The sequence below is a fragment of the Homalodisca vitripennis genome, chromosome X, assembly GCF_021130785.1.
Source record: "Homalodisca vitripennis isolate AUS2020 chromosome X, UT_GWSS_2.1, whole genome shotgun sequence".
Classification (NCBI taxonomy): Eukaryota; Metazoa; Arthropoda; class Insecta; order Hemiptera; family Cicadellidae; genus Homalodisca; species Homalodisca vitripennis.
Genome location: NC_060215.1, coordinates 139,090,015 through 139,113,721, shown reverse-complemented (window position 1 = coordinate 139,113,721; position 23,707 = coordinate 139,090,015). Strand labels below are relative to the sequence as shown.

The window sequence follows — 23,707 nt, the reverse complement described above, 5'->3', positions numbered from 1 at the left end:
CGAGTGAAATATTAGTGAAAATAATATTTGCACTAATAATATGGAAATATGGGAATGTTGAATAGTTCAGTATTCCACATACTTATAACGTGGAGTTTGTAATGGGGTCTTGTAGGATGCCAACGGTGTATTGCTTAGTGACTGAAGAGTATGGTGTATTTGTTGAATTGTATTGCAGTAAGGATGTGGTGAACTGTGGGATGGATATAGCGTATTGCAGGATGACAGTGCTGTATTGTGGAGAGACTTGAGACATGTAGGATGGCGGTTGTGTATTGCATGATGATTATGATGGATTGCGGGATAGCTATGTTGTATTGTGGCTGGTTGTAGTGTATTATGGGATAAGTTTAATGTATTGAGTAAGGATATTTATATGTATTTTTAAGTCCACACTTACCACTCGGATGACTTAGGAGTGTTATATAGGATCCCGCTTACCGATGAACGGTGTAGGGATGGAATTTGGCAACTCTATATTCCACTGATGAAGCCATGACAAATTTTCACGCGGGTCGAACTCCATATAAAATTTTCAGTACTTCCTTGTTTATTATTCGTCTTACTTGCTTAAAACACAGTTACCGTAGATATATGTACTGGATTAGGTACCTTAGTTTCATAAGTGAGTAGTTTGTAAAATACTACATGAAAAGTGTGTTATGTGAAATTTTCTCACAATCTCCTCGACCTATTTAATTGGAATTATATACTTTGTTGTTAAGCTTGGGATCGAAAACGAAACTTAAATTTTCTTTAGTGGATAATGAGAATCTAGCAAAACATTATTTATACGTAAACACTAGGAATAAAATAATAGTAAATATTTTCCTTACTAATGTAATTGTTGATCGATTCGATATATATATTGTATTATATCTATATAATAAATAATTTTATTACCTTAAAATATGTGGCCATTTACTATTCCAAATAAAACATGGCCTTTTTAATTGGTATACGGTTTTGAGTTGATGTTTAATAATTGTTTTGCTTCTTTATGTCGATGGATACAAATTTATTTTTGTATTCAGCTAAGTCACCATAGATTTTCTCTTCCATAATGGACCTATAAAAAGTTCTAATTCATCTCGTATATCGACACTGCAACTGTCGATAGTGAATACACTTTCATGGTATCCTATTCACACGATGAGCTCCTCAACTGGTCTCACTGTCCTCAAGAACTCATTCACGTGGAAGTTCTCCAAATATCCTCGCTTCCACAAAAAAATCAAACTGCAGATTCAAGAGGTAAGCTATGTCTTATTCTTGTTTTGTATATTTTCTATTGAGAACAGAGTGTCACAGTGTATTCAATCTTGTTTCATTAATATTCAGTCCACCGGTTGTGTTTGTCCGGCATTACGGACAACCTACATGGAAAAATAAGTGTAAGGGGCTTTGGGGCTCCTCCCTCCAGAAGGCAAGACATTTAATTAGAACGAAAATCTAAATTTTTATTACCAGCAAATAATTGTAATAACTAAAAGAGGGTTTTTATAATTAGATATGCTATTTTTAACAATTTGGACTTAATCACCTTTTCCGATTTTCCGATCTATATTGCTACAATCTGAACGACCAAGGCTTCTCCCCTTTCCCAATTTTGATTCTGGGTACGCCCATATATGTGACCATAAGAGAACCGGAAACGATAGATTTCAGAGAAGAAAAAACTCTTTAGGTAGTATAGTACTGGATCCTAACTCCGTGCGGTCCCAGCATTTCTGGGTGTACTTGTTCTTCTTAGTAAAGTTCATTCAGTTTTCACGAAGAATTCAAGCCTTGAACCTCTTGAGCTGCTGGATAAGTTCAATGGTTCAAGAAGTAATTAGACAGTTACACATGATTTTGAACTGCAGAGAAACAATATTATTGAGGTGAACGTTATGTATTAAGGTTCAGGGATAGGACCATCCTCTATGATAGGTTTTGTTGTTTACTTAGTACAAAAATATGAGGAAACCAGACATTAACTTTTGTCCTGAAAGGACCTTAGCGTTGCTTTCGGAGTGACAGGATGTTCAGGGTGGTTAAGGTTGGTGGTAGGGTTCGCTACCTTACGAGATCCCTTGAGTTCCTTGATAATGGACACTATTTCGGTCACACCACCTTTGAAGAAGGGAAGGCTGTTTCAGCCTCATCCAGTTAAAGCGGGAAGGGGAAGTTATATTCCCTGATGTTTAGGTTTTAAAAACCTTCAATATCAAGGAAGCTCCACCCACTCTAGTAGTCCCCCTCCGCATTACCTGGACCTATCGTCCAGCTCTTTTTACCGCATTATCTCGAAATTTTCTGTTAGTGAAGTGTCGCCCTGGGCATCAATGTGGTTGCCCAGATTGAAGTGATACATCGCTGGTTACTGTATCCAGTTTAGAGGCCACTGGCAGCCTGAAGTGAACCCTCCTGGGAGGTCAGTGATAGGTTACTTCGATTAATCATCACCGTCGTGGTGTAAAGACCACTCAACACAGGGTATTCAATTCACAGCATGAATATCAAGGATGGGTCTTTTACCTATACTTATACTTGTGTACGGTACTTAGACAACGGTAAAGTAAAGTAGAGTAAAGATATTTTATTTTCCCAGGCGAAGTTAGGACAAAAAGCCCTCTCTAACACTAAACCTGGGGACCAACGGCTTAAAGGTGACTTCCGAACCATCACCACTAATAGCTAGGCAGGCGGGCTGCTTGCAAGGACAGGATCGCTCAGCGATCACCCATCCAAGCAGCAGCCACGCTCGACGTTGCTTGATCCGGTTGTCTTGCGATAAACGTTGTACCCGCTACACTACGTCATTGGCAACGGTGTTCATTTATGTTGAACTGTTTGTACCATAGTCATCCCTGGATAAAGCCGCAGCCATGATGCACCATGAATTCTAGAGTTGCTCATCAAAACCAAAAAGAATTAGGCCCTACTATAAAAATTCAATAAATCTGTTTACTTCCTGCCCTCGGCGTGGTTACTAAACATGGGAATGATGCCACTGTTCGGCAAGCAGGAAGAAGTGGAGGCCTACTCGATTCCTGGGAAGAAAGTCAGATTGCTTAGTATGCATACAAACAGTTGTGTCGTTGTAACCTGCGATAAGAAGAGAGCTCCCAGGGTAACAGATGGTACGTGTCCTGCGTGAAGCTCTGGCTCAATTGTTGCCATTCACGTTTCCTAGTCCTGACTGTCCGTGTTGCCAAGGACTGTCACTTTCCATGGACACCTCAATAGCGCTGTTGCTGGCCAGTGCTTTCATAGAAGTGCAAGCGGCGTCTGTGCATTTTAGGCGCATTTCTTAGAATTCTACATTTGCTATAATCGCGTCTTCGCCAATCAGTAACCTCTTACTGTTCAATGGTGTATACAGGGTGTTCAAGAAAATTGGGGCAAAAATCTGGAAAACGGATTAAAACTTCGAATTAAAAACATCTTCGTGGTATATTCTATCATTCTTTGTCTAGCATGCGTATGCTGTGTGTTTATGTTCATCCGTGATTCATGTTGCCACTTAAACCATTGTAACTTGCCATTGTTGGTTGCAAAAGAACGGTAATCTTTAAATATTTGTATTAAATGTTATGACCACCAAACAAGAAGAAGAAAGTTATTGGTTGCCGTAAAAATACTACAAAAAGATTAACAGTTTGGTACCTCCATACTAATTTGGATGTAGTCTATGTCTACACTATAAGGAAAGTTGGAGTTATATTACAGCTGGTGCTAACAGATAAAACACTTGCCATCGTTCAGTGAAACAACAAATCAGTAACACTACGTTTCGAGATCTGCAATCTGATCTCTTCTTCAGGTACATAACTAACCAAATACATTCTGTAGTTCAGTTTTAATGATTAGTGTTGTGTATAGTTTTTTTTTATATTAAGTGCATATTTTAGAGTTAGTGAAGTTGACACACAACATGGCGATTGTGATTCCTGACTTAGGCGTGCCACAACGCTTTGGTATGATTTGTTTGTTTTAGCCTAGTTTTTAAGTATGTATTAAGTTAGTTATTTACCTGAAGAAGAGATCAGATTGCAAATCTCGAAACGTAGTGTTACTGATTTTTTGTTTCACTGAACGATGGCAAATGTCCGGAAAATCCTGTTTCCTTCAGAATCCTTCCATCGTCAAAAATTAACTTCAAACAAAGATAAAACACAGAAGCAAAAGCGAACTATTAAATTTAAAGTTTGTATTTTAGATATATTAAAAGTATATTGTGATAACTTGTGTTACGTGAGATCAAAGTTTACATTTTCAGAAAACTGGCACTATGAGTATTTGAATGTACAGCTCTAAGTTCAGGTGACATGTATGATCTGCTGTTAAGGAATTACCTACGCCTAGAGAATAGATGATTCTAACCAAACAATGGTGAAAAGTGCGGGGGGTCGAGTTACTAATTGTAGCCCCGGGCCATGAAAGGGGCCGCAAGAATTTTATGCAACTTTTATCGCTGTTATAACGGATGTAAAATGCGCTGATGTAGCAAAATGCTGTAACGTCCATAAACGTACAATGGGCAGAGCATAACGTCTACTCATGCTTCATAATGCGCCCTTGTAGCTTTTAGTCTTCTTAAATCAACTATTCAGTTGAAGCATTTATGGATAACTTCTATACCCAGAAAGTGTAATGTTTTAAAGCACCAATCTACTAGCTAAACCTGCAGTTTCACCACTTGAGATAGATAAACGATGTAATCACTAGCTGCCATACTCAAACGAACGGTTGTTACTAATGATGACATTTTAAAGCCCATAAAGTGACTACGATAAATAACCATGACTTGTATCTCAAGGTCGTTCCACGGTGCCTTTATGCAGTTGTTTTTATGTTTTATATATATATTTAAAAACTTTAATTCCTTGTATAAATAAAGCTGTGTGCTTATAAAATGCAAATTGGCTCTCAGCTGCTGGACTAGAATAGTTCCTATTTCCGTGAATAACAATAAAGCAGGTCTCATGAATATCCATGGCACAGCTTTTTTCTATTCAGGCGTCAAACAATGGAAACTCTTGTTTGTTTTGCGCGTATTGTTTGTAATAGTTTGGCCGTTGGAAAATTTTGTTAAAACGTAAAGCGTAGTTTTCTAAACTTCTGGTTCATATTTTTGTATTTCTTTGTTCTGCTTATGTGTGAATACGTTTCCGTACAATGTACCTATTACTAAATTACTTGATACGTTGTGATTGCTGTTCTTCATTTTTGTTTTACAATCATTGTTGTTCTACATTTTACTGAAAATTTTGAAATATGTTTGTATTCTCATTATTTTCTTACAGATTTACATAATTTATTAAGCGTATGTTGGCTAAACATCCATCACAGTGCACAGAATACATATCACGGGTATTATGTATACACACTACATGCAGCTATATCTCACTCTGATTAGAGTGTGGCAAAAGAACAGTTGATGTTCAACATCGATGAGAAACGCGTACGACCTTTTTATCGTTAATATCAATCGGACGCTGATTGGACTGTGGAAAAAGAACAGCTGATGTTCAACATCGATGAGAAACGCGTACGACCTTTTTATCGTTAATATCAATCGGATGCTGATTGGACTGTGGAAAAAGAACAGCTGATGTTCAACATCGATGAGAAACGCGTACGACCTTTTTATCGTTAATATCCACCGGACGCTGATTGGACTGTGGAAAAAGAACAGCTGATGTTCAACATCGATGAGAAACGCGTACGACCTTTTTATTGTTAACATTCAGGTAGTAAATGGAAAGCCTGTGTTGTGTTGTTTGAGATCGCAAAGGCGACCAAACAACCGGCCGTGTGCAAAAGTATAAAGTGATCAAATTGTGTTGAAGCCATTCACGATTGCCTAATGCGAAACTTCGCCATTCAAGAGACTGAAGTCTTTATATCACTAAGAGTAAGAATTTTATCACTAACGGGTCTTATATCTGTGGTAAGGCGACAAACCTGGTATCATGCATGTTCAGGCAGTTCTTCCACCTTTCCCTCGTTTATGAGTAGGGTAATTTATAAGCGGGGATATGGATAACAGAACTTTTCATACCCATCCGTTCCTCCACCTTAGTCTCCTCCCCCTTACCCCGTTAATCCTTTCATTTGCAGGACATTACCCTGTATTCCTGTATATGGGAAAGCCGATGACGGCAAGGTCTTAGACGTCGGACATCGGGTCTGAGTTAGAGATAGCGTGGGTTTAAATCCTGTCTGTATCTCAGAACAGATCAGTACCATCGACCTTGTACTGTATCGACTCTCCTTATTCTGTTTGAGTTCTTGTCGAGTCCCTCGTCCAGGCTAATGTCCCATGATGAAATAAGGTTTAAAAGATAATCGGCCTCTCCTTAAAAAAAGATTATATTCTGAAGGCGCCCATGTTCTGCCGTTATAGACAACCATCAATATGTTTTGAGTTGTTGAGATCATAATGCTCGCTAAATTTATCAAACAACACAAAATCAAAAACAATCGCTATCTGGTAGCGAATGTATTACCAGTTGACGAGTTCATAGGAGGTCGCTAGGGTAACTACTAGTAAGATTGGTGTAAAAAGAACAAAATTCCTGACTTGATGTCATGCGTTAACAATTAAGACTTACAACTCAAATAATTTGTAAACTCAGTACAACTTTGTATACGCATGACATAAGGTCCGGAATTTGGCTGACATTGACATGCGATACTCAACATAGCTTACAATAGAATTTCTAGCTTTTGAAAGCAAGTCTTCTTACTATTAGTATTAATAGACTGGTCATCGGAGATCCATAACCAGATTGTGTCGACCTAATCATAGATCAATGGTCAGTAAACGTTATAAATAGAGTTTCAAGGTCGTTAACCTTATTCAGTTAGGCGTAAGGAAGGCTTTCTCCTTTGGTCTCTCTTCGCAAAATAGCAATCAGCTGTTTAGTCGAGCAGTGACTTCGAACGCGCGCCGCGACTGCAAAGTGAACTTGCAAATTTTGAGGTTATGTGATTGTGTGACGGTGTCGCGGCGGGTGGGAAATCTCCGCTTTAACCGTCAGCTGGCATGTTCAGTCAATCCTTTCCTTACCTTCAGTCTTCCGTCTGTCGCGAGGCGAATAGTATAGTGACGCGTGTGCTTTACCTTTTTTGTGTGTATGTTTCCAAAGGCTATAAACATATTATAAAATAGTGATACGCCTCCATTTTAGTGAAAAAAATTCAGGTACGGTAATAAATATTTTATTTTCTCTTAATTTTACAGTTTAATAATTCTATATAAAATTAAACTTGTTCTGACGCAATTTCAAGTTTGTTTTCGATCTAAGCATATATTTTGTTTTACTTGTTTCTCTTTGAGTTTCTGGATCTTAATGGCAAAATATTAATATTTAAATTTGTATGTTGGAAATCGGATAGAAAAATACATTAAGCAGTTTATTTTTATCAAGCAAACTCACTTTTGGATTAATATAATTAATTAAATGGATTTCGAAGGATTATATAAAGTGTTGAAATAATAGTACAGTACAATTTCTTCGTGGTTTATACTTTAATTCGCATTACAATCTAATTTCCAATATAGTAAAAGTAACCATCCTTAAACTTTTAACAGTGAAAGTAATTTAAATTTATAAGAAATTTTTAGTACACTTATCGTTTGTGTTACTCTTTTGCCTTTTGAGGGAGGTATTTTGTCTTAAATAATAAACATATTCAGATCCTCTCAGAACCATAACCCCAAGCCTCTTATTTTGTTATCGGAAGTTTCTGTTTAAATTTTAATACACATTTTTTTGAAATGATCGCTGTATGAAATGTATATTTAGTTTTATAATATCAATGAACTTCATTAAATTGTGAAATCAAAATAGTAAAACAACATCATTTACAATTATTTTACTAGGGAAAGAGAACGTTTGTTGGAACAAGCTTCAAAATCTGATTTTAATTATTTTTGAATGAATTGTCAAAAATGGGATTTCTAATCCAAAATCGTAAATTATCTACTCCATTTTGGAAAATCCCCAAATGAACAAAATAGTTTAAAAATAACTAAAGTAGTTTAGTACAGATTTCCCAAATTTTGTTTGTATTAATTCAATAGTAACAAAATTCAGGAAAATTTAAACTTTTAACCGTCCGCCATGGTTTACTGTGTAAAAACCGTAGTTTTTAAACAGTGCCCCGGAATTATAATATAACATATTTAAAGTTCATTGTTTTAATCGATCACAAAGTGGTAAAGTTTTAGTCAGGTCTTCTAAGAATTTCCTGAATTAATTTCCCATTGGGCAGTTTTGGGTTTGCCCAACAAATCATTAATCGGATTAAAACCTTTTACAATAAAAAAGTACTCGTCTTAGATTTAAACGATTATGTAATGTTGTCGTTATGTTTTTGTGTTGTTTTACTGTCTGTTATTGCAATGTTCGAACAGAATAGTTCGTTGCCTTTCAAAATGTATTTTAACGATTTTTGTAACTACAAGACTTGATTTATAGTGGGTAGAATAGTTATGAATCTTAGTTAAAAAGATTCAATATTTTTAAGAGTATAAACTTATTTAAAATAAATAAAAGTAAAAGGTAAACTTAAGGTTTTTAGTTGACAATAAAATCTTCATGTTAATTCTCTATCAGTCAACCCACAATAAGGCGAACGACCTTCATCTGTAATATACAATCTCGCTTGATTGATACATGATGTGAGTCCCCAAAATATGACGATATGATATTAAAAATAGATCATAACCGTAAATAACCACCTAAGTGATTAAATATGCAAGCATTTTATAAAGATGTCACCAAGAGTACAATTATGAACGGAGTTCATAACTGATTTTGTTCAATGTGATTATTCCAGTGAACGGAAATGAACATTTTTCTTTTTTTTTTACAGAAACCGTTTTGTGAAAACCATTACTGTAAATTTATTAAACTGGATGTTTGTATGCTGGAGGAACATTTAAGGGGCTTGGTATCAGTGACCAACGCAGTGCTGGCTGCACACTCGCAAATTTAGATAAATACCATAGGCATATGAAATAAAAAAGGGGTCCAAGAGTTGACCCTTGAGGTACGCCTTCCGTAATTGCAAAGTACAGGTACTTCTTTTGCGCCATTACGCTGCACTACACTATATTTCAGTAAGGTGTAAAACGAATTTTTGGGTTAATGAAAAAATCATGGATTTGTTCATTTTTAGGCTAGCGTGTCCGAAGGATGAGGAAATCGTAGAGTGGTCTATTTAATATCAAGAGATTGTTGTGTTTGCGGCATGACTTAGTCATTAGTTAGCATTTACTAACTTATAAGAAGTAAATTCTTATAAATCATTGCATATATTCTAAAGTACAATAAATCCTTATGCAATTACGTAATAATTATTATTTTCGTATTTACTACACTGATGTTAATAGCTTGAGACCAAAGAGTTGTTCAACATTAAAAAAACATTACTCCCGTCTTACCACAAATGTTTTGCAGTCCCAATTTGCCCATACTATCGTTAAAGAGTTTACATTTAAGGAAGAAAGAAGGCATTAGAGATTCTGATGATCCATTTAGACGAAGCGTTCATTGTTCACTGCGGCACGACTCGGTACTTTGACCATCACTGGACGCATAACGCTACGGAACTCGACTGTGAAGATGACTTAATTCATAGCTCACTTCGGAAGTTTACCTTCAGTTTTGCACTCTTTATCTTCGTTATTAGCTCTTAAAATGCCATTAGCTACGGTCGTTTTGGTCGGAAGAAAGTTAAACATGGATTTCTGCCGTGGTTTTGAACCGCCTCAGCCATTCCTCAAGCTGTGGTTTTGTTTTATGGTGTCTTTTAGTGTTTATTAGTTACCATCAGTGAACACGGCCTTGGCGCCCAATGAGAGAAACATATTGAAAATCAAACTTCAAAACTGATCATCCCAGCTGAAATGTGTGGAATTGAATTCTTGCTTTTATGATCAAACTTAATCACAACGACAAGTTACGGTGGACACAAACCATTTATAACAAAACGTTAAAAAATAAGAAAATAACCAAATGCGAAAGATGAGCTGGGTTGTACATTTATACATGGAGATAAATCATTAACTGACAGTTGTTCACTCAGCTGTTGTGGCTTAAATACTTGTAGACAAATCATATCTTGTACTGACAGTGGCAATGTTCGTGCAGCCACTGTGGCTCTAAGTACTTGTAGACAAATCGTATATTGTAGTGATAGTAGTAGTTTTCCTCAGCCGCTGTGGCTCTAAGTACTTGTAGACAAATCGTATATTGCAGTGACTGTGGTAGTTTTCCTCAGCCGCTGTGGCTCTAAGTACTTGTAGACAAATCGTATATTGTACTGACAGTGGCAGTGTTCGTGCAGCCGCTGTGGTTCTAAGTATTTGTAGAAAAATCGTATATTCTAGTGATAGTAGTAGTTTTCCTCAGCCGCTGTGGCTCTAAGTACTTGTAGACAAATCGTATATTGTACTGACAGTGGCAGTGTTCGTGCAGCCACTGTGGTTCTAAGTACTTGTAGACAAATCGTATGTTGCAGTGACAGTGGTAGTTTTCCTCAGCCGCTGTGGCTCTAAGTACTTGTAGACAAATCGTATATTGTACTGACAGTGGCAGTGGTCGCTTAGTCTCTATGGCTCTATAAGGAGACAATTGATATCTTTTACTCACAGTGGAACAGGTCGCTCCACAGCTGTATCGCTCTACTATCAGCAGTAGCAGTTTCCCCAGTATAGCTTCATTGTTGCGGCCTCGACGGATTTGAGCGGCGGCCTCGGCCCCTGCTGCAGGTTCTCACTGTTATCCCCTCCACCTCCGAGGCCAAGTGTAAGTGCCTACCCGAGCTTCATTAACACAATTACATTATGGGAACACGCTGGCGGTAACAATTCACCATTGCTCGTTTTCGCCACGAGCTGGAATTTCTTGTGAGTCACCGATCCTCCCACTTGTTAACAATCTTCAAGTGATTATAAATGTGCTCTATTAGAGCGCGCGATGGATGGCCGACAAAGGTGACAAGGTAATTAATCGCTAGTCAATTACTTTTAATATCCATTCCACTAGAACGGATTAGTTCCATTAACAATCGGCGCGGGAACTAAAAGAAAAGATACGTTTTTGTACTATTACTATCATTGGTAATAGTATTAATTTATTTTAACGCCCTAAGGCAATGATGTTCGAAGCTAAACCTGAGGAAGCCTGTGTAACTTTTAACTAGGACACCAACGGCAGGGATTAGGAGCAGTCATATAGAGCAGATACAAGGAGTGGCCACGAGGTGCAGAGATAAGGAGCAGTCATATAGAGCAGATACAAGGAGCGGCCACGAGGGGCAGGGATTAGGAGCGGTCATATAGAGTAGATACAAGGAGTGGCCACGAGGGTAGGGACTAGGAGCAGTCATATAGAGCAGATACAAGGAGCAGCCACGAGGTGTAGGGATTAGGAGCAGTCATATAGAGCAGATACAAGGAGTGGCCACAAGGGGCAGGGACTAGGAGCAGTCATATAGAGCAGATACAAGGAGCAGCCACGAGGTGCAGGGATTAGGAGCAGTCATATAGAGCAGATACAAGGAGTGGCCACGAGGTGCAGGGATTATGAGCAGTCAGCGGCACGTCTGGATGAGGTTTGGGATCTATGTGTCTTCACAATGTCTGGGTAACTACTCTATGGCTTCTGGTATAAACATATCTGAAAATATAAATGTTCTTTGTGAAAGAGGAACGGATTTTTCTTTTTCCATTCTAAAAGTCTGTTTATAAAACGTGCAGCATTTGCAAATGCTGATTTACGGCATTACTATATTGGCTGCACCCGTAAAAGAATGTCTTCGTGTTGGAGTCACCGTTAGCATAACATATTGATGTGTAACTTGACGTAGGTTAACATAAAAAATACTACCTACTCATCGTTTTTCAAACGGGGTGGGTGTTGGATAATACGAGTTAGGATTGCGTGATTTTTATGGTAGGCGTTTAGGATCACCTCTTCATTGATTTACTATGTTATCCAGAAATAACGACGAAGTGACTTTTAAATGGCTATGCTACTTAATATGAGTGTATGTAGAGTTAAACCTCGCCTATTTCTACGCTGTAAGTAAACTTAAAGTTTTTACTGCGGCAGAGAAATAATTACTTCAATTTGCCGCCATTTCCAGCCTTACTCGTGATGAGAACGTCCCAATTTGTCGGCAAGACCACAGCCTCCGCTACAAGCGCTGTGGAAGCGGCAGTTTGGTTTAAACCAGAGAAATCGGTTTTCTAACTTCTTTGGCGTAGGTCTGGCCAAAAGTGTATCGATTTTCCAATTTACATTGCCTTCATCATTCGTTCAGCCAGTAATATGTATTAATGTAGTTTTTTGATCGTAACATTGGAATGAATGCCACCAAATAAAGCTTGATCTCATATCTTATAATATACAACCTAATACACTATATAGAGCGGGCGTTATGTTAAAAGCCATAATCCTTCAGAATGTTTATTGAAAGAAACAGGATTTTTCCAAACATTTGCCATCGTTCCTGTGAAACACAAAATCAGTAACACTACGTTTCGAAATCTGCAATCTGATCTCTTCTTCAGGTAATTAACTAAACTTTAAACAAAGAAAGTTTAGCATGTACGTAATACGTAAACCGAGCTCCAAGATCAACGCAAATTATAAGCACAAGAAAGGATTATATTGAAAAATAACTACACTCACCTCACCTAGCCCACGATTCCCAGTAAAGAACTGCAGTGTAACATGTTGAAATGTCACAGCACAACCTAAAGTTAGATCTTCCGGTTAGATCGGAACAACAGAATAAGCAGACTACCTAGCTCACGATCCTTTAGGCAGCAAGAATTTGTCAAAGTAAGATCTACTGACAATTATTTTTTTGTAATTTAACGCTAAAACAATTTAGTACATTCTGCATTAATAAATATGACTAATGAGACGTTTTACGGTTTTATCAGTGAAATCTCTTATCGGTATAATCATCTTGGAACCGGTCATCTAGACTTCGAACTTGGAAAATGGAATTTTATTCTGGCACTACATCTAGGGATGTTCAACGTTCATTACGAGACAGCAACTTCGGTGATCGACAACATCCCTCTAGTACATATCATATAACGTTATAACATTTTAGTGGGTCGATCACAAATACCTAAAATCATCCTTTCATGGTGTTTATGGTATACAGGGTGAGTTTTTTAAAGTGATCCAATAGCTAACTTTTTAATTACACGACTTAGCACCACACTTTAAATTTGGAACTTGCTCAATTTTAAGTTTCACTCAGGGATACACTTTCAAATTTTTTGAAGATGGCCGCCATTTTCCAATATGGCGGTCAACTTTAAAATCTCTTATGGAACACTCTGTATTTTATCATCAGTCCGAAAAAATCCGAAAAACTTGCAGTCCACGTAGCTCCTGAACCATTAGAGATATAGAAAAACTCTAAAATGCAAAAATGTCTTATTTTGTAGTGTAGAATATAAAAACAACATAAAATACAGGGTGTTCCATAAAATATTTTAAAGTTGGCCGCCATATTGGCAAAAATTATGAAAACTTCCAGTCCACGTAGCTCCTGAACCATTAGAGATATTGAAAAACTCTCAAAAGCAAAAATGTATTATTTTGTTGAGTAGAATCTAAAAACAACATAAAATACAGAGTGTTCCATAAGAGATTTTAAAGTTGACCGCCATATTGGAAAATGGCGGCCATCTTCAAAAAATTTGAAAGTGTATCCCTGAGTGAAACTTAAAATTGAGCAAGTTCCATATTTAAAGTGTGGTGCTAAGTCGTGTAACTAAAAAGTTAGCTATTGGATCACTTTAAAAAACTCACCCTGTATATAAATAGTTCAAGAGCTGAGGGCACATCATATATTTTGACCTAAGAATTGGTCAATGGTCTGTAACGACCTTCATACTGTGTGCGGCCACATTCTGAATTTATTTTCAGCTCTTCTCTTAAACCTGTTGTACCAGATATACCAATCATATTTCAACTATAGTCAAATTCCGTTACCTTCACCCAAATCTGAAACTTATCTCTGTACGCTCAAATAATTTCATACGTTATTCTAAATTGTTAACAAATACTAAGAATCAAACCTAACGCGGCTATGATTGGAAGGGTTGATTCAATTTGAGTGTTGAGTTCAGCTCCTGTTAACCTTCCTCTTGCTGCAGCGTTTGCAATCTAACACTTGTCACATGTTTGACCCCTGGATTCATACCCGTCTGAAGAGATAAAAAAAATTTCGGCGACGAATAAGCTCAAAATGAACACTGTATATCACTTTGACACCAGAAACACCTAGACTACAAAATATAGTGTAATACATAAGAAGAGGCATTTTCATTGTCTCATCAGGTACACAATTGAGTGCACTACGGTATCTAAGTATGGTGGAACAACTGAGTTTTCTACACGTAGCGTAGCTATAGTGGGGAGGGTTGGTTCGATTGGAATGTTGAGTTTATCCCCCTTTCCCGTTCCCTTTTAGTGCAGAATGTGGAGTGTGAATACACCTATATTGCACTATGTGTTGTAGTACAGGTGTCTCTTAAGTCGAAACGATGTAAAGAGGCAATGTTAAGCTTCTTCGTCAGCAACGTGTTTAGGATATTTTCAGACGAACATGACTCCAGATTCCAGGAGCCAAGTCTGTGACTGCGACAGATTCCAGACGCTGCACTAAAAGGAAGGTGAACTGGAGCTATACTCAACATTTTCTCGTTTACTACGAATCAGTTTACGACGTTATCCGAGTCAAATGTCCTACCGCTATAAAGATAAAAACCTTGTAAACTGGTCAGCCGGGTTTGGAATTCTAAACGTCTTCTATACGTAAATGTGTAGGATAACTCTGTTTTATAGCTCTCACGCCTTCAAGAATTTTATTCTGCCGAGGGATGGTTTTCGTTCTTCGCCACCAATTAGGACTACACCAGCACCTTCAGTATCATTAGGGTCATGCCGTTCGGAAACGGATAAATACTCTCTCATTTTGCTCAAATATTTTCAGTAGTTAAAGTATAGTAGGCAACAATGTAAAATATTGTGGGGGCGAAAGTTAAATTCAACAATTAACACAAACAATTGTCATTGCCTGTCGTTTGTTGAAATAGGAATTGCCTTCCTTATTAGCCCTTTGAGGACCGTCCCATAAATTAAACTCAAAAAATGTTCATGTCACTATCTTACTTTAGGTATATGCGATAAAGACCGGCCTAAAAATGAGTGTTTTACAGGACTTTACAAAACAAGTATTTACATTTTTTGTATAAGGTATAGCCTGGATCTCTATTATTTCAAGTATTGCTATTAAAATTCTCTATTTGATGGTGGAATAATCATTGGGATAGCTGTCAGATAAATTTTTTATTTTTAGATGTACCTATTTGTAAAAATAAAAAAAATTATAACGTTCAAGTTTACAACAATGTAGCAAAAAAACTAAAAATACTTTTAGTGAAAAACTATATATTCTGAAAGAACATGTAAATAACAATAAGTACCACAGGTTTTATTCATATTAGAATAAACGTAAACAAATTATAAGAAAAACCGAATTCTTAATTTTTTTTGAAAATCTGCAGTTTTAGCATAAAATATCATGTTGCAATGCTCAACGAAAGGTTAGAAATAAACAATAAACACTGTAATTTTGTTATTAAATAGCCAGAGTGATCAGAAATAAATGCAAAGGCTTCAGAATAAGGTTTCCAAACCCAAAGAAAGTAATACTTGCTTATAAATAGGTCATATATAACTAAAACTAGGAATCGGTGATCTCTCGCCCAGGGGTCTTTTTCGACTGATTCGCGTTGGACGATAAATCGCCCATATGGTCTTCTTCGAACTAACTCCGATGGGCGAAATATAGTCCAGTGGTCCTCAAAGAGTTAGAGCATCTAATGATCCGTAAGGCATTAGGGTACTACAGTAAGGGCACGAGTCAGGGCTAAACAGAGCCGATCCACTTCCCTTAATAGGCGGCAGAAGGGTCACAACAAAAAAGGAGACAACACAATAAAATGAAAAAGAGGGAAACTGACAAATCTCGGCTCGAGTTACCAAAGGTCTTTGGCCTGTAGTCGGTGGTGGCGGCGGGACCTCAGGGTTATCCCAAGACACGTGTCTTCCTCATTGGTGAGTGAGATAACATCCAGTTGCCAATCGAATACACAGTTTCTGCAGAAGTTCCTGCAGTCTGCAGTAATCAACTAACTACAAGTCCCGGGGTTGTAAAGCATCAGAAGGTTGGCGAGATATGAAATGAAAAATGCCTTTATTAAAGAGGCGGGTTTAGGGCTATTAAGCCCTTTCTACCACTCAACCTCATATCGTATATAGTAAATTTACAATAGGTTGATACAATTTTAGTAAATTATTAACAGATGATTAACGAAATTTCTTAACCTATATAAAATTAAATTAACTTAAAGTAAAAATCTACGTATCAAAATTAATTCAAAACTTAAAAAGCAACAAAAATTATATATATATATATTCTACGAAAGAAAAATTTTACAAAAAGACACAGTCAATCACTCTAACACACCGACTGACCACGTGACCGCAACAAGCAGCACCACCCGACACCCCCACAGGGCCCCCAGCAGCAGGCCCCTAACCCTCGCCCCGAAGAGGTCCTCAATACATCTAATATCGGGGAGAGCGTTCCAAAGACGACAAGCTTCAACAGTAAAGTACCTATTAAAAATTGATGAACGATAAGTTAGAATTGATAGTAATGTGGCTCCCCTTCTTGTAGATCGTTCACTAATATCAGACATAAAGTTGAAATGATCGGACAGATAAATAGGATATTTGGTTTTGATGATTAAACGTGGAATAGAAAGTATATGGAATTTACGTAGTCGATGAAGTTTCATGAGTGACAATTGGTGAAAATATTGTGTAACAAGCTCTTAACGTCTGAGATTAAAGATAAATCTAATATAGTAGTTCTGGCCAAGCATAACTGGATTTGAACTGGCTACACTGGATTGAATATTCTTTCCTTTTCGTGTATTTCTTGGTGAAAGTTCTTTGTGGTGTGACCTACGAAGTTATTTTATATACGCAGAACTGCCACGTTCGAACGTTTACCATCCGAAGTTGGCATTAAGTTGATATACAAATGTTATTAAATTGTGAACGCAATAAATATTTATTATTATTACTATATAATATAAATATATTTCAATTCAGAACTGTTTCTATTTGGCTGTAAGCATTGCTTACGTGAATTATCAATTCAGTTGAATTATTAATTGATTGCAAAGACAACTCATACATTTGAGTGCAGAATTTCAAAGACCATATCCTTTTGATTGCAAAGACAACTCATATATTTGAGTGCAGAATTTCAAAGACCATATCCTTTTGATTGCAAAGACAACTCATATATTTGAGTGCAGAATTTCAAAGACCATATCCTTTTGATTGCAAAGACAACTCATATATTTGAGTGCAGAATTTCAATAGACCTTGCGATCCTTTATTATTTTCTGTTGCATTTATAGCGAGGACAAACTTATTGATCCACATTTCGAAGCCCTCGGGACAGAATGCACCGAGGTACCGCGCCCAGTTACGGCACCAGAGAAGACTCGACCCTCGCTCCGCAGCCAGCCAGCCAACTGGTCACATTATACAGGACTGACAGGAAGCGCTGGCAAGACGGCCAGTTTTTGCTCGTTTTCTCGTATCACACTCTTCTCTGCACACCTTGCCATAAAGGGAGTTTGCTGCAGACTCGGCCCTAGCACCCTGGTTGCTGTTCTCTGTGCTAGAGCACAGCACGTCCCATCGTCTCCAGCTTCTCCCTGGTGGATTAACTGTCTTCAGTTAGTACGTGTTTGAAACTGTTCACACCATAACAAATAAGCACAGATTCATACTTAGGGTTACATAAATCACTTGTAAGTTGTTCCAAGGATCTAACCAGAGGCCCCTACACCGGAGGGTGTGCACTGGTAACAACTTCGAACACCATAAAAGTAACGTAAAGATGTCTTATTTTACCAAGCGAAGTTAGGGCTAAGAAGCCCTCTCTAACACTTAACCTGGGGACCAACGGCTTAAAGGTGACTTCCGAACCACCACCAATTGCCGGGCAGGCGGGCTGCTTGTAAGGACAGGATCGCTCAGCGGTCACCCATCCAAGCAGCAGCCACGCTCGACGTTGCTTGATCTTGTTATCTTGCGATAACTGTTGTACCCGCTACACTACGCCATTGGCTGTATTAGTTGGTGAAATTGGTTTTTAGTTGGGTATTTTTTAATTTCGTTGTCACTCTTTAAAACAATTTCCTTAAACACCAAAAAATTTGATCACTCCAAAAGGATATAAAGGTACTTAAAGTCTGCAGTAGCGTAATTATGGACAGGGATGAGGGGGGATCCAAGACTCTAAAAATAAAATCATATCAGTTATCCGGCTTTAAAATACAGCAGTTAAATGAACAGGCCATACTTTGAATTGGGCTTATCTAATTTATTAAAGTTTAGATTTATGTAACATACATTTATAAAATGAGCTAGGAAAGGTAGTGCTTTGAACACAACGTTATCCTGGGAAGTGAAATTTTAGGACTTGAATAAGTCAAAATATATTATTTAATAATCTATTAAGTAAATGACGATTACAAATTTAAGTGGCTCAGACCAAATATGATGGCAGCGTCAGATTGTGTTTAAAATATAATCGAATACAATGAATTTTAATACTATCCGTAACTTAATTTCGTTTCAAATTAATCGCAGTTGTTACTAAAGTAACTATCTTTAATAAACAAGGTGAACTGAATGATTTAGAGAAAAAAACAATAATAAGAAAAATTATGATATAAATATTTACATGAAATCATTGTTTCTTATTTTTAACACCATTGAAAATGTCCACTAAAATTTAGAATTTCCTTAACAAAAATATGGCTTTGAACAATTGATGCTATAATACAAAGAATGCATATATTAGCAATAGTATACGAGCTAAACAATTTAAGACTTTAACTAGCCGCTATGTAAAATGTTAATGATTTAATCATATTTAGGTAAATTATATTAAATTTTAATTGAGAAATAAATCGAGTTTAATAAGTGAATTATCAATCACATGGCTTTAAATGAGAGATAGTACAATAATTAATAAACTACTTAGCTATTGATTTATTACTAAGTGATTATTGTTTATTACTCAGTTATCTAATTTTACAATCCCACACCACACTTGCCATATTTTGTGTACAGCTAGAATTTGAAGTACGATGCGATTGCCTGGAGTATGTAGTCATACTCATTGAGTTGAACAGATGGCGTCTATGTTATCGCTCTACGCCAACGTTAGTTTCTGTTACCAGTATTGTGAAAACTAGAATCAACAAATGCCATGACATATTATAACAGCATTTTATGCAGAGCAGCCTGGATCCGTAAAGGGTTATCACCACGTCATAGAAACAAGTATTTCATAACGGTACAGAATATTCTAGCTGTTTCGATCTTATTATGATCTCATCAGGTTAGTAAGGACGCATATTTCAGCGTCCGTCTCACGACAGGTTCAAGATTTAAGAGGGGCTTAAGAGGAAGGAGTAAAGGAGTAAGAATCTTTAAAACAATATTTGTGAAGAAGAAGTGATGTAAAGTGGTGAAATGTAATGATTTTATAGAGCTACGTAAGGATCATGCACTTGGAGGTTAGTTTACGTGAGACAGAGTGCAAAACTCTGTTGACAGTTGTAGATATTCAATGACCATGGCAATTCCGGGAAGGGTAAGATGAGATAACGCCTTTGTCTACAGTCGGTGAGAACGGACAGTTAACTCAAGAAAGACAGTGATAGGAGGTAATCTACTGTAGACTAACTATCTCATTATATTACACGTAGTTAAACGGCTGATCGCTAACTATCTGTTCACATTACACTTACTTAAACTAATAAACGGTACCTGTCTCGTTATATTACACGTAGTTAAACGACTGATCGCTAACTATCTGTTCACATTACACCTACTTAAACTAATAAACGGTAACTGTCTCATTATATTACACGTAGTTAAACGACTGATCGCTAACTATCTGTTCACATTACACCCACTTAAACTAATAAACGGTAACTGTCTTGTTATATTACACGTAGTTAAACGACTGAACGCTAACTATCTGTTCATATTACACCCACTTAAACTAATAAACGGTAACTGTCTCGTTATATTACACGTAGTTAAACGACTGAACGCTAACTATCTGCTCATATTACACCTACTTAAACTAACAAACGGTAACTGTCTCGTTATATTACACGTAGTTAAACGACGACTGAACGCTAACTATCTGTTCACATTACACCTACTTACACTAATATACGGTAACTGTCACGTTATATTACACGTATATTGTGGAGTGTATGTGCAAACAGAGTAACAGGCAGATGATGAGAGTATTCGAATTGCAAAAATAACCGATTTGAATAATCGAATATTTGAATTTTAGAGAGTCTTGCCTAGAATAATTTAACATACCACAGCAGTTCACTTTTCCTGGTCGTTACGTTTCGGAAACATCTTTATAGACCAGAGGCAGAGAAAACTACCGAACTGGGAGCCACAGGACCGAGGTTTAAGAGCGCTTACACTCAAAGGCAGGAGTACATATCATCATCGTGTTACCAAACTGTATTAAAAAAATTCCTCAACGCCAAAAGCGTTTAAAACTCGTCTAAAGCGCTTTTGAGCGTTAAAAGCATTTTATAATGTATAGGCTACGAGTTTTAATATGCCACCTGGAGACCGGCAAATCGGGAGATTTACTCCGGCGCTGAAGATGGGGAGATTGGAGAATGGCAGAAAGTTGTATGAATTGTGATTTGTATGTCTGAATGTTGATTTCGATGTGGTACGTGATTGACATAGTTAAAAACTGTCTGGTTATACACGAAGGTACGGGAATAGCTTACCGTAGTGTTTTGTAATACATAGATTCAATTTCAGTGTTTCCGACCAATGCAAGCACCTATTTGAGGCCTACCAGGAATGCGATGAGACAGTGAAGACCTTGTCGGGTCTCCGGTACCCATTGTCTAGCTGACGGTCGGTACGCAATCGTAGGTCACCAGGACAGCACCGGTGTACGGTAGGCCGGATATTGTTCTCTCCCAGCGTGTGTTCACCGCAGCTATCATCACGGTGGGGCCTTGGCCCTCGGTACCGGTATTGGGTTGCTAATCACTCGCCACAAACGGGAGAGCATCCGCTGCGTTTACACGAGCCGTGTAGCAGAAACTGCTATAGAGCGTTTGTAACACGTAGCAGCACTCTAGTCATGCAAAAGTGGGGAGGGGGGAGGTACCGATCGCGGCCAAAGTTGTTAGATCGTCAAACCGGTTATCAATCCACCATCAAAAATGATCATACGTTCGAGTAAAAATAATGTAACATACACATTTTAAGAAAAAGTAAATTATGTATCTATACTACATTACATTGCCCTTACCATTTGTTAGTACTATTACATATCATGCACCAATATAAGTTTATTTATTTACAGGGGAATCACACACACACACACACACACACACACACACACACACACACACACACACCTAATAGTTTATTTATTTTCAGGGATACCACGCATCAAAGAGTATATTTATTTACAGCGTACCTACACACCGAACTATTTATTTATTTAAAGGGAAACTACACACCAAAGAGTCTATTTATTTACAGCGTACCTACACACCGATCTATTTATTTATTTAAATGGAAACTACACACCAAAGAATCTATTTATTTACAGCGTACCTACACACCGAACTATTTATTTATTTTCAGGGATACCACGCACCAAAGAGTCTATTTATTTACAGCATACCTACACACCGAACTATTTATTTATTTTCAGGGATACCACGCACCAAAGAGTCTATTTATTTACAGCGTACCTACACACCGAACTATTTATTTATTTTCAGGGATACCATGCACCAAAGAGTCTATTTATTTACAGCATACCTACACACCGAACTATTTATTTATTTTCAGGGATACCACGCACCAAAGAGTCTATTTATTTACAGCGTACCTACACACCGAACTATTTATTTATTTTCAGGGATACCACGCACCAAAGAGTCTATTTATTTACAGCATACCTACACACCGAACTATTTATTTATTTTCAGGGATACCACGCACCAAAGAGTCTATTTATTTACAGCGTACCTACACACCGAACTATTTATTTATTTACAGGGATACCACGCACCAAAGAGTCTATTTATTTACAGCGTACCTACACACCGAACTATTTATTTATTTACAGGGAATCTGCACACAGAACATTTTATTTATTTACAGAAACGCGTACTAAATAAATTATTAAACAAAATAATGGGAGGTAGATCTACAAAGATATTTGGATATAATGTACACCAATGCTTTCTTCCATTCTATCCATTCTAGAGACTACTGTTTATTGATAGTCGCTGCATTGCGTTCGTTTCTGCCCAAGAGAAACGGTTTACTAGAAGTACAGTACTGCCTATACCGATTAACTGGTAATGCCCAAACTGTGTAAACCGTCTAACACCGTGGTTTTGTAGCAAACTATTTTATGCGTGCATAAAGTAACAACTGCTTTATGGTTTTACTTAATTTTTTTTATAAAGCGCAGAGGTAAAGGGAAAATAGAATTATGTAGCTTAGTGTAAGGTTTTGAAAAGGTTGTTCACAACAGATATATTTTAACATTGAAACATTTCGTCAAAATTATCGCACTTTCACTTATTTACGATAGTGAATAACTCTGAATTTTATGTCGTATGTCTGGCAACACTGATCACGGTGACCAATATGGTTATTTTTACGCTTAGGCGAAAACGAGGACTCAGTTCGTGCGTTTAGAGCCAAGACGAAAAAGTCCAGTCCTAGTGAGTTCTTGGAAGATCTTCACGTTGATCACTACGCCTTCACTGTGCTATGGGATCAGGTTTGATGGAAGTTTGTAACAATTGCTGTGTATGATAGGAGAAGACTGATAGTACCCTCCGGCCACAATATAGAGACACGCCGATTTTAGGGGTTTTTTCCAAGCAGAGAATCATATCAAAGTCTTGTTTGAAATTTCGAAGTGCCAATGATGCTTGAAACATGTCAGTCTTCATCAAAGTATTGGGAAGTAGCCCGTGTTTGTTCCTAATATTGCTTGTTCCGAGGTTGGTAGTTCTGGGAACAGAACTGGGTTTTCTCTCAGTACACTTTCAATTGAAATATAAAAACAGTCACAAATAACGACACAGACGGAAGAAAACGATCCCGATGACCTCGCGCATGTTTATATGTTGACAAGTGAGTGACACAAAGTGCTGGCTATATGTGGTAGATGTTAGAAACATGCCCCGCGTATAACATTGCTACATATAGCGTATTCTGCTACACGCAGCAGTTTTGTATGTCATTTATTCAGTACTAGCAGTTACCCGCAGCTTCCGCGCACAGTTTCGTAGGCTTTGCAATTGTATGGTAATTTCTAGTTCGAGTATTTTATGTTTCCAACGCCAATTTTGAGTTTGCCTTGTTGCTACGATCTAGAAAAAGTGTATATTTTTGGGCATCGTAGTTTATTCCTTAGTATCTTTTGTGCCATAGTTGATTTTGCCTTCTTTCCCTGATCAACAAAATGTATATACATA

General features: G+C 37.3%; 1 protein-coding gene across 2 annotated transcripts in view; it reads left to right on the top strand.

Moving 5' to 3' along the window:
• LOC124369909 (nascent polypeptide-associated complex subunit alpha, muscle-specific form-like) overlaps positions 1-23,707 on the top strand; it is a 183,801-nt gene that overhangs the window by 56,148 nt on the left and 103,946 nt on the right. Inside the window, exon 1 of one of the 2 annotated variants that reach the window (XM_046828081.1) lies at positions 7,065-7,195. The exons of the other annotated variant lie outside the window; for it this stretch is intronic. The gene's annotated coding sequence lies outside the window, so the exon portion shown is untranslated. Of the gene's footprint in view, positions 1-7,064; positions 7,196-23,707 lie in introns of those variants that run through there. 2 annotated transcript variants of the gene reach the window in all.